The sequence below is a fragment of the Acanthochromis polyacanthus genome, chromosome 1 (assembly GCF_021347895.1).
Source record: "Acanthochromis polyacanthus isolate Apoly-LR-REF ecotype Palm Island chromosome 1, KAUST_Apoly_ChrSc, whole genome shotgun sequence".
Lineage (NCBI taxonomy): Eukaryota > Metazoa > Chordata > Actinopteri > Pomacentridae > Acanthochromis > Acanthochromis polyacanthus.
The window spans coordinates 37602812-37614616 of NC_067113.1; the positions used below are offsets into that span (position 1 = coordinate 37602812).

The window sequence follows — 11805 nt, forward strand, 5'->3', positions numbered from 1 at the left end:
AACGGTCCGGCTAATGGCCCCGCTAACGGCCCCGCTAACGGTCCGGCTAATGGCCCCGCTAACGATCCGGCTAATGGCCCCGCTAACGGTCCGGCTAATGGCCCCGCTAATGGCCCCGCTAACGGCCCCGCTAACGGTCCGGCTAATGGCCCTGCTAACGGTCCCGCTAACGGTCCGGCTAATGGCCCCGCTAATGGCCCCGCTAACGGCCCCGCTAACGGTCCGGCTAAAGGCCCCGCTAACGGTCCGGCTAATGGCCCCGCTAACGGTCCGGCTAATGGCCCTGCTAACGGTCCCGCTAACGGTCCGGCTAAAGGCCCCGCTAACGGCCTGGCTAACGGCCCCGCGAACGGCCTGGCTAACGGCCCCGCTAATAGCCCGTCTAGAATTAAATTATAAACTACGTAAAGTATATAATTTAATAAATTATAAATTCATACATCATAAATTATAGTTAAAATGTCAAAACTGTGAAAAAAATCTAAATTACAAAAAGCAATAAATGATAAAGTCAAAGATTTGACACAAAACATTATAATTTAAAAAGTTAAATTATACCAAAGATTGACAGAAAAAGTCAAAACTGTGCTAAATATAAAAAAAAATAAAAATAAAAAGTCAATGATGAGAAAATGATGATTTAAAGTTCAAAGTATGAAAAATGTGAAAATATGGATAAAAATAAGTAAAGTATGATAAACTCTGTCAAAAAAGCCACAAATTAATTAGTGAAAAGTTGAAATGGCGAGGGAGGATCACTGAGATGTGGTGTTTAGTTAACGTCAGGCTGGAGCAGGTCAGAGATCTCCTGAGGAACGTTGGTGGAACCACATGATGGACTGGTCCTTCGCCAGGTTTTTATTAGAAGTGATTCCTGACAGTCGGGTGGAGCAGCAGCAGCAGAACCTCCTCCCAAAACAACCTAAATATAACCTCTGATCACATCCAGCTTTTTATCAGCTTGTTTAATGTTCTCCAGAACATCCTCAGCTCCTTGTTCATGGACGACCTATTTATAACTTCTGCTGCTTCTTAAACATCATGTTCTGCAGTCCTGCTGAGGAGATACTAAAGACACACAAAACTACCACAAAGAGACACAAAACCGCCACAAAGACACAAAACAACCACAAATTGACACAAAACTATCACAAAGAGACACAAAACAACTGTTACAGTTTCTTTGAGGCTCAGAAGCAGGACAGAGATGGAGAACGAGTCAGTTCATAGACATTTATTTACAGACATTCAGATTTACAGAACTACAAACTAGACCGGAAATGACAAGAAACTCACTACCCGAATGCAAACTAACTCAGGAAGTCCAGCAGAGGGTTGGTGGAGAACACAGAAGCAAAATAGAGACTAACCCACTGTAGGTATTAGACAGGAGAGCGAGAACACAGAACAATAATAATCTAACTATACTAACCAAAGAACCAGAGTAAGGCTGCAAACCAAACACTACAACGAGCTCCTACACTCAGAGGAAATACAAGAGAACAGTTCAAAGCTGGGGAGCCACATAATTACAGAAAGAGGGACTACACTCACAGGAATATCAAACTCACCTGAGGAGAAGCTAGACTGGACTGAGATGAACGGAGCAGAGGTCTGGGGAGGACAGGAGAACCAGGAGTACATCTGGCAGAGAGAAGCTCAGTGGGTTTGGATGGAGAACCAGAGGCTGGAGGAGGAGATGATGATGGACCAGGTGAGTATTCAGGGAATGAAGACGGAGGAGCCGAAGCTGCCAGGAGGTCAGGAGAGCAGAGAGCAGGTAGAACAGGTGGAGATCCAGACCAGGAGGAGACAAAGAACAGATCACCAGGAGATACAGAAAGAGGAGGGTAGAGAGAACAGTGAGAGACTGATTACAGAATGATGAGTGGTGTCAGGTGAATCCTGATTGGACCTGCTCCACCTGATGCTGATTATAGATAGACAACACCTGCTGCTGGGCTGCACAGTGGAGTAGTGGTTAGCACTTTGGCCTTGCAGCAAGAAGATCCCCGGTTCAAATCCCGGCCTGGGATCTTTCTGCATGGAGTTTGCATGTTCTCCCTGTGCATGCGTGGGTTTTCTCCGGGTACTCCGGCTTCCTCCCACAGTCCAAAAACATGCTGAGGTTAACTGGTTACTCTAAATTGTCCGTAGGTGTGAATGTGAGTGTGATTGTGTGTCTGTATATGTAGCCCTGTGACAGACTGGTGACCTGTCCAGGGTGTCCCCTGCCTTCACCCGAGTCAGCTGGGATAGACTCCAGCACCCCCCATGACCCTAGTGAGGATAAAGCGGTGTATAGAGGATGGATGGATGGATGGATGGATGGAACACCTGCTGCCTCTGTGCCGAGCACACCTGAGAAACAGAAAGGGCGGGGCAAGAGGAGAGCATTACCTGGAGCCTGCAGGACCAGGCCTGACAACAACCACACAGATACACAAAACTACCACAAAGAGACTGAAGTTCAGATAAATGAGTGTTTATTGGAGCTGCTTCTCCAGTTTTCATCTTTTTATTGTGTCTTTTTCACCGTTTTTCTTTGACTTTTTTCCTCCTTCTGCTCGACTGTTTCTCCATATCTAGAACTCTGTGGTGTCTTTAGTTGCTCTGGTTTGTTCTTTGTCTCTTCTTGTCGTCTTGTCCTTTGGTTCGTCTGCTTTCTGATCCGTCTTCAGGGTTTAAAGGTTCCAGACGTTCTCCGTCTGGTTCCGTGGTCTGAAGCTTTAACATGTTTGATAAACTCCAGACAGATCTGAGCTGTGGGTGAAGCTCAGAGGAAGCTGCTGAGATGATTGAGGTGTTCCTTATCTGGTCCATCGGTCTGCTCTGGGTTCTGGTTCCGGGTGGAGCTCGGCGCTGAAAGCTGCTCTTCCTTGTTGTGATTGTAAACTGGGAGCGGCTCAGACTCTCCGACTCGACACTCCGACAGCGAGTTGTCACGGGACACGTAGCCGGACCGAGACAGAAACACGGACAGGAAGCATCCAGACAGACGGTAGAGCTGAACGTCTGGCCTGTAGGGGGCGCTAGACCTCAGTTCCAGCCTGAAGAACTGCTCTCTGGTCCACTGTTAAACCAGCTCAGCTTTATGATTTCTACCGTTTTAGGTCCTCTCTTTAGCTCGATTAGACTCCCTGTGTGTCATCATTTATAATTTCATCGTTTAGTTTTATTTTTTATAGTTTCATCATTTATAGTGTTTTTATAGTTTTATTTTTTACAGTTTTATTTCTTAGTTTCGTTTATAGTTTTATTTTTTTACAGTTTTATTTTTTAGTTTCATCCATTCATTTCCTCTTCAGCTCTTCTTTGTCCAGGTTGTTTCTCAGGTTAATCCTCATTAAAGCTGCATTTGTCTAATTTAACACTGAAGCCTGTTTTTATTGTATTTTTCCACTCAGCTACATTTCCTCACGTCTAGTTCTTTCTATTATTTTATTATATTAACCAATCCCTAGTTCATCGCTGTGAGTTTCTTTTTTTGTTGCTTTTGTTAAATCTGACAGCAGCAAATTTTTCAGATTATTTTTCATGAGACAGTAACAGAAACCTTCTACTTTACTCGCTGACCTGCTGGGTCTTCAGTGTCTCCGTCTGTCTGTTCCAGAGTCTCTCCAGCTCCTGAAGCTTGTCCGTCGAGATGTTTTCCTGAATCGTGTGCAGCCTCCAGCGTGAGAAAACTCAGACTGCTGTGTAATTATTTCCACTTCTGCTGAACTGAAGACCTTCCTCTCATTATTTTCTTCGGCCTCACAAAGCTGCTTCAGTTCTACCTGCTGCCGGACCATGAATGGCTCGTTTCTGCTCCATCATTCAGCAGAACCCGAGCACTGATCCAGAACCGGCGGCTCCACGGTGATCAATGGAACCGCTCAGATCAATCAGCAGCTGCAGGAACAACCGGTTCGCTCTGGTCTCAGACCAACATGTCGCCACGACAACGCCTCCAGGGAACACCAGCAGCAGCTTAGATCTGAGTTTAACACGGTATGGAGGCAGCAGAGTGTCAGAAAGAACACATTAAAGACACACAAAACTATCACAGAGATGCACAAAAATACCACAAAAAGTAAGACAAAACAACAACAAATCTGTGAAACCAAACAAATCAAAGCTTTATTTAGCGTTCCAACATATTTTAAAACTTCCTGCTACCTTCGGCTTCATTTCAAACAGAACACAACCTGAAGTCTTCTGAGTTCAGAACATCTGAATTCATCCTTTAAATCCTCCTCAACTGATGAAACATCTGGTCGATTATTTCCTTTAATTACAGCTCAAACAATAAATGGTTAAAAACAACCTAGGAACTCAGATTAGATGAGGCGTCTGCAGACTGATTATCATCTGATGGTCACTGCAGAACAAACAGAATAAATGTGGTTGACCTCCATGCTCTGCTCCATCCCTCTGCTTCTGCTTCTCCAGATGACCACAGTCTGGTCTCGCTCTCTGCCAGGTTTACTGTTCTGTGGCCACCCCAGGTTTGTGGATCTCCAGAGTGGTGAAGCCTCAGACCACAGAGTCCACAGAACATCAGGAGCTAGTGTGGACCTCAGAGAGCGAAGAACCAGAGAGTTCTGCAGAACCAAACATCAGTGGATCAGAACGATTAATGAGGTCTAAACAATCCTGTGTTTAAATCTGAGAACATTCAGCTGGAGCTAACATCCAGAACTCGGACATAGAGCTACTGCATAAAGCTAACATCCAGAGCTACTGTATAAAGCTAACATCCAGAGCTACTGTATAAAGCTAACATCCAGAGCTACTGTATAAAGCTAACATCCAGAGCTACTGTATAAAGCTAACATCCAGAGCTACTGTATAAAGCTAACATCCAGAGCTACTGCAAAAAGCTAACATCCAGAGCTACTGCATAAAGCTAACATCCAGAGCTACTGTATAAAGCTAACATCCAGAGCTACTGCAAAAAGCTAACATCCAGAGCTACTGCATAAAGCTAACATCCAGAGCTACTGTATAAAGCTAACATCCAGAACTCGGACATAGAGCTACTGCATAAAGCTAACATCCAGAGCTACTGTATAAAGCTAACATCCAGAGCTACTGTATAAAGCTAACATCCAGAGCTACTGTATAAAGCTAACATCCAGAGCTACTGTATAAAGCTAACATCCAGAGCTACTGCAAAAAGCTAACATCCAGAGCTACTGCATAAAGCTAACATCCAGAGCTACTGTATAAAGCTAACATCCAGAGCTACTGTATAAAGCTAACATCAGAGCTAGGACATAGAGCTACTGTATAAAGCTAACATCCAGAGCTACTGTATAAAGCTAACATCCAGAGCTACTGTATAAAGCTAACATCAGAGCTAGGACATAGAGCTACTGTATAAAGCTAACATCCAGAGCTACTGTATAAAGCTAACATCAGAGCTAGGACATAGAGCTACTGTATAAAGCTAACATCCAGAGCTACTGTATAAAGCTAACATCAGAGCTCGGACATAGAGCTACTGTATAAAGCTAACATCCAGAGCTACTGTATAAAGCTAACATCAGAGCTAGGACATAGAGCTACTGTATAAAGCTAACATCCAGAGCTACTGTATAAAGCTAACATCAGAGCTAGGACATAGAGCTACTGTATAAAGCTAACATCCAGAGCTACTGTATAAAGCTAACATCAGAGCTAGGACATAGAGCTACTGTATAAAGCTAACATCCAGAGCTAACATCCAGAGCTACTGTATAAAGCTAACATCAGAGCTAACATCCAGAGCTACTGTATAAAGCTAACATCAGAGCTAACATCCAGAGCTACTGTATAAAGCTAACATCAGAGCTAACATCCAGAGCTACTGTATAAAGCCAACATCCAGAGCTAACATCCAGAACTAGGACATAGAGCTACTGTATAAAGCTAACATCCAGAGCTACTGTATAAAGCTAACATCCAGAGCTACTGTATAAAGCTAACATCAGAGCTAGGACATAGAGCTACTGCATAAAGCTCACATCCAGAGCTACTGTATAAAGCTAACATCAGAGCTAGGACATAGAGCTACTGTATAAAGCTAACATCCAGAGCTACTGTATAAAGCTAACATCAGAGCTAGGACATAGAGCTACTGTATAAAGCTAACATCAGAGCTAGGACATAGAGCTACTGTATAAAGCTAACATCCAGAGCTAACATCCAGAGCTACTGTATAAAGCTAACATCAGAGCTAGGACATAGAGCTACTGTATAAAGCTAACATCCAGAGCTAACATCCAGAGCTACTGTATAAAGCTAACATCAGAGCTAACATCCAGAGCTACTGTATAAAGCTAACATCAGAGCTAACATCCAGAGCTACTGTATAAAGCCAACATCCAGAGCTAACATCCAGAACTAGGACATAGAGCTACTGTATAAAGCTAACATCCAGAGCTACTGCATAAAGCTAACATCCAGAGCTACTGTATAAAGCTAACACCCAGAGCTAACATCCAGAGCTACTGTATAAAGCTAACATCAGAGCTAGGACATAGAGCTACTGTATAAAGCTAACATCCAGAGCTACTGTATAAAGCTAACACCCAGAGCTAACATCCAGAGCTACTGTATAAAGCTAACATCAGAGCTAGGACATAGAGCTACTGTATAAAGCTAACATCCAGAGCTACTGTATGAAGCTAACATCCAGAGCTAACATCCAGAGCTACTGTATAAAGCTAACATCAGAGCTAGGACATAGAGCTACTGCATAAAGCTCACATCCAGAGCTACTGTATAAAGCTAACATCAGAGCTAGGACATAGAGCTACTGTATAAAGCTAACATCCAGAGCTACTGTATAAAGCTAACATCAGAGCTAGGACATAGAGCTACTGTATAAAGCTAACATCAGAGCTAGGACATAGAGCTACTGTATAAAGCTAACATCCAGAGCTAACATCCAGAGCTACTGTATAAAGCTAACATCAGAGCTAACATCCAGAGCTACTGTATAAAGCCAACATCCAGAGCTAACATCCAGAACTAGGACATAGAGCTACTGTATAAAGCTAACATCCAGAGCTACTGCATAAAGCTAACATCCAGAGCTACTGTATAAAGCTAACACCCAGAGCTAACATCCAGAGCTACTGTATAAAGCTAACATCAGAGCTAGGACATAGAGCTACTGTATAAAGCTAACATCCAGAGCTACTGTATAAAGCTAACACCCAGAGCTAACATCCAGAGCTACTGTATAAAGCTAACATCAGAGCTCGGACATAGAGCTACTGTATAAAGCTAACATCCAGAGCTACTGTATGAAGCTAACATCCAGAGCTAACATCCAGAGCTACTGTATAAAGCTAACATCAGAGCTAGGACATAGAGCTACTGTATAAAGCTAACATCCAGAGCTAACATCCAGAGCAACCGTATAAGGCGGCTGTGGATCAGGTGGTAGAGCGCGTCGACCAATGATCAAAGGGTCGGTAGTTCGATTCCCGCTCTCGCCTAGTCATGCCGAAGTTTCCTTGGGCAAGATTCTGAACTCCGAATTGCCTACCAGTGACTGTTCCACTGGTGTATGAATGTATACGGACTGATGTTGCAGGTTGATTAGCAACCTGCACATTAGTGTGTGAATGTGTGTGTGTCTGGGTGAATGGGAGCAATTGTTGTAAAAGCGCTTTGAGTACTCTGATGAGTAGAAAAGCGCTATATAAGAGCAAGTCAATTTACCATTTACCATAAAGCTAACATCCAGAGCTACTGTATAAAGCTAACATCCAGAGCTAGGACATAGAGCTACTGCATAAAGCTAACATCCAGAGCTAGGACATAGAGCTACTGCATAAAGCTAACATCCAGAGCTAATGTATAAAGCTAACTTCCAGAGCTAACATTCAGAGCTAGTGTATAAAGCTAACATCCAGAGCTAACATATAGAGCTAATGTATAAAGCTAACATCCAGAGCTAATGTATAAAGCTAACATCCAGAGCTAATGTATAAAGCTAACTTCCAGAGCTAACATCCAGAGCTAATGTATAAAGCTAACATCCAGAGCTAATGTATAAAGCTAACATCCAGGATTAATGTATAAAGCTAACATCCAGAGCTACTGTATAAAGCTAACATCCAGAGCTAGGACATAGAGCTACTGCAAAAAGCTAACATCCAGAGCTACTGTATAAAGCTAACATCCAGAGCTACTGCATAAAGCTAACATCCAGAGATAGGACATAGAGCTAATGTATAAAGCTAATTTCCAGAGCTAACATCCAGAGCTAGTGTATAAAGCTAACATCCAGAGCTAACATATAGAGCTAATGTATAAAGCTAACATCCAGAGCTAATGTACAAAGCTAACTTCCAGAGCTAACATCCAGAGCTAATGTATAAAGTTAACATCAAGAGCTAACATCCAGAGCTAATGTATAAAGCTAACATCCAGAGCTAACATCCAGGATTAATGTATAAAGCTAACATCCAGAGCTAACATCCAGGATTAATGTATAAAGCTAATTTCCAGAGCTAACATCCAGAGCTAATGTATAAAGCTAACATCCAGGATTAATGTATAAAGCTAACATCCAGAGCTAATGTATAAAGCTAACATCCAGAGCTAACATCCAGAGCTAATGTATAAAGCTAACATCCAGAGCTAACATCCAGGATTAATGTATAAAGCTAACATCCAGAGCTAACATCCAGGATTAATGTATAAAGCTAATTTCCAGAGCTAACATCCAGAGCTAATGTATAAAGCTAACATCCAGGATTAATGTATAAAGCTAACATCCAGAGCTAAGATCCTAACCCTAACCCTATAAAGCCAACATTCAGAGCTAACACATGGAGATAATGCATAACGCTAACATCCAGAGCTAACACATAGAGCTAATGTTTACAGCTAATCTACTGGTTAATGGCTAGTGAGCTAATGTACTTGGTTAGCATAGAGCAACAAACAAGGCTAACATATAAGCGAATGTATGTTCAGAATTAGCATACAAAGTATTTTTCTGCTAATCTCTGAGAGCTGCAACAGCTAATATGCTAACTAATAGCAGCAATCTTGCCTCAGCAGCGGCTCTGATTCCTGCTTTATTTCTGCCATTAGCAGGAGGTTATATTTTAGTAGCGTTAGCCGCTAGGCACCACAATGAGCTCCGCTGGGAGGAACCGAGCTGGAGGTTCGACAATAAAATGCTGCTGTAGACTGAGATGTTTGCGTGGAACCCTTCTGCAGTCAGAACCTGCTTCCTGTCTGAGAGCTCTTTAAGGAGCTGCTCACAAGGAATGGAAAAAGTTTCTGCTGCCGGATGGTAAACATGCAGCCGGCTGGATGTTAGCATTTCATTAGCCTCCAGCATCACGGCTACACCCATAAACTACACCCAAACATGCAGCCGGATGCATGTTTAACACATAAACTACACCCACAGCTACACCCATAAACTACACCCAAACATGCAGCCGGATGCATGTTTAACACATAAACTACACCCACAGCTACACCCACCATCAGTGCTCCACCCAGTTCCCTCCCAGTCAGGTCGTCATGCTGGAGCTCCATCTCCAGATGCTTCCTGGAAAACGTCCTAAACCCCGCCATGATCACACTCCCCTTGCCAGCCCGGATGCCAAAAAGACTAAAACAAAAGGTGACAAAGAAAAGGTAACTGAGGAAATAACTAATGCAACTCTACTTGAAGCTATCCAGTCCCTGGTTGACAGATTTGACAAGCAGGATGAGCGCTTGGCGGCACTCGAAGACAAACTCGAGGCGGTTAACAAATCTGTACACAAAACTCAAGAGGACATCGGGCATCTACAAGAGAGAATTGTGGATTTGCAACAAGAGAACGCGTCACTGAAGAAAATGTGCTTGGAACAAGCACGTTACAAAAGAAGATGGGATCTCAGGATCACTGGCCTCACTGAAAAAGAAAATGAAAACACAAGAGAGGTGGTGCTAGGGATCCTTACACGTGTGGTCCCGATGTCAATAGAGAAACTGCGCGACACAGTGGACACTGTTCATCGGATTGGAAGATTCAGCGCAGCAACCAACAGGATGCCGAGGCCAATCATCATCCATTTTGCAATGCGCACTGTCCGTGATGAGGTGTGGAAGAAATCCAAAGAGGCGAGAGTCTGCAGAGAGATGAACTTTCAGTTCAAGGAGGACTTTTGCAAGGAGGATCGGGAAGCTCGAGCCAAGCTATATCCTAAAGTCAAGGAAGCCAAAAGACTTGGGAAGAAAGCTTTTCTGAAAGAAGGGTATGCCGTTATTGAGGGCCAAATAGTTGAGCCCTAATAATTGTGTTCTCTTGAGCAAAGGATTTACAGGAAACTGGTTCTGAAAGTTTTCTCAATGTTGTCATTTGTTGAAATAGTAAAGCATTACAACTTAGTTTAAAACTGTTCACATTGTTATTTTGGTACCATATATTCTTGGACACAAATATAATGTTCCCGCTTTAGGTAGTGGTTATAATAGTACAATCTATTACAACAATCCAATTTAATCAAATTCTGATCTATCTTTTTCTTTTTTCCTATTTAGCTTTATTTGTTTTCTTTCTTTAATGTCTATTTCCTTATTATCTTTAAATGTTAGAGGTTTACAGAACAGCGTAAAACGCAAAGCTATTTTTCTATATTGTAAAGACCAAAAAGCAAATTGTCTATTTCTCCAAGAAACTCATTCACGTTCAAATGACGAAAAATTTTGGAAAAATCAATGGGGGGATTCTCTATTATTTTCACATGGGACTTCACACTCTGCAGGGGTCATGATCTTATTTAATAAATTTCCAGGCACCATTATTGATCACCAAAAAGATACTGACGGTCACTGGTTAATGGTAGTTGTAGAAGTAGAGAATGACAAACGATTTATTCTACTTTGTGTTTATGGATACAATGTTTTTACAACAAATAGAAATATGTATGCCACACTTTGTAACTCTGTAACAGAATGGAAAAACACCTTTAGAGCAGATAGTGTGATTATTGGCGGTGATTTTAATATAGCTCCAAATTCATGGTTGGATCGAATACCTCATCGTTATGCACAACCTACCTACTGTGACTCTATAAATGATCTATGTTCTAACCTAGACTTATGTGACTATTGGAGACTTGTTAACCCTGGTAAAACACAATTTACATGGCTTAATTCAGCAGGCAATGGTCAATGTTCACGATTAGATTATTGGCTAATATCAAGAAATTTATGTAATAAGGTGACTGACTGCAATATTTCAGCATCCCCGCTTACAGACCATTGTATGGTAAACTTAAATTTGGTTCTATCTAAACCTCGTCATATATCTCAAAACACATGGAAGTTTAACAACACTTTGTTGAAGAATGAAGCCTTTTGTGACCAAATAAAATCAACCATTATGGAAATTGAACAATTGGACACAACCAATATATGCAAATGGGAATGGCTTAAGTTTCAGGCCAAACAAATTGCCATTGACACTGGGAAGAAAATTAATGCATCTAGAAAGCAAAAACAAAAGGAAATTATTAATAAAATCAACCTGTTATTACAAGATGACCAAAGAGCAGAAAATGAAGCACAACTTCGGCTATTACAATCTCAGCTAGATGACATATACTCACTGAAAGCCAATGGGGCATATATACGGTCAAGAGCTAACTGGATTGAACAAGGGGAAAAAAGCTCATCCTATTTCTTCAGCCTTGAAAAACATAGACAATCAAAAAAGAAGATTACAAAACTTAAAGTTAATGGTGTTGAAATAGATGATGATACTCTTATCTCAAAAGAAATATGGACGTTTTACAATCACTTATATCAGTCTGA

The 11805-nt window shown here is 41.9% G+C and overlaps 1 long non-coding RNA gene across 1 annotated transcript; it reads right to left on the minus strand.

Annotated features, from left to right (window-relative positions):
• Nucleotides 1–4096: 4096 nt before the first annotated feature.
• Nucleotides 4097–9554, minus strand: LOC127537182 (uncharacterized). Its single transcript, XR_007946805.1, has 2 exons — nucleotides 9484–9554; nucleotides 4097–4586 (listed from the first exon to the last, which is right to left on the minus strand). It is a non-coding gene; the product is annotated as an uncharacterized LOC127537182 (long non-coding RNA).
• Between the last annotated feature and the right edge of the window lie 2251 nt (nucleotides 9555–11805).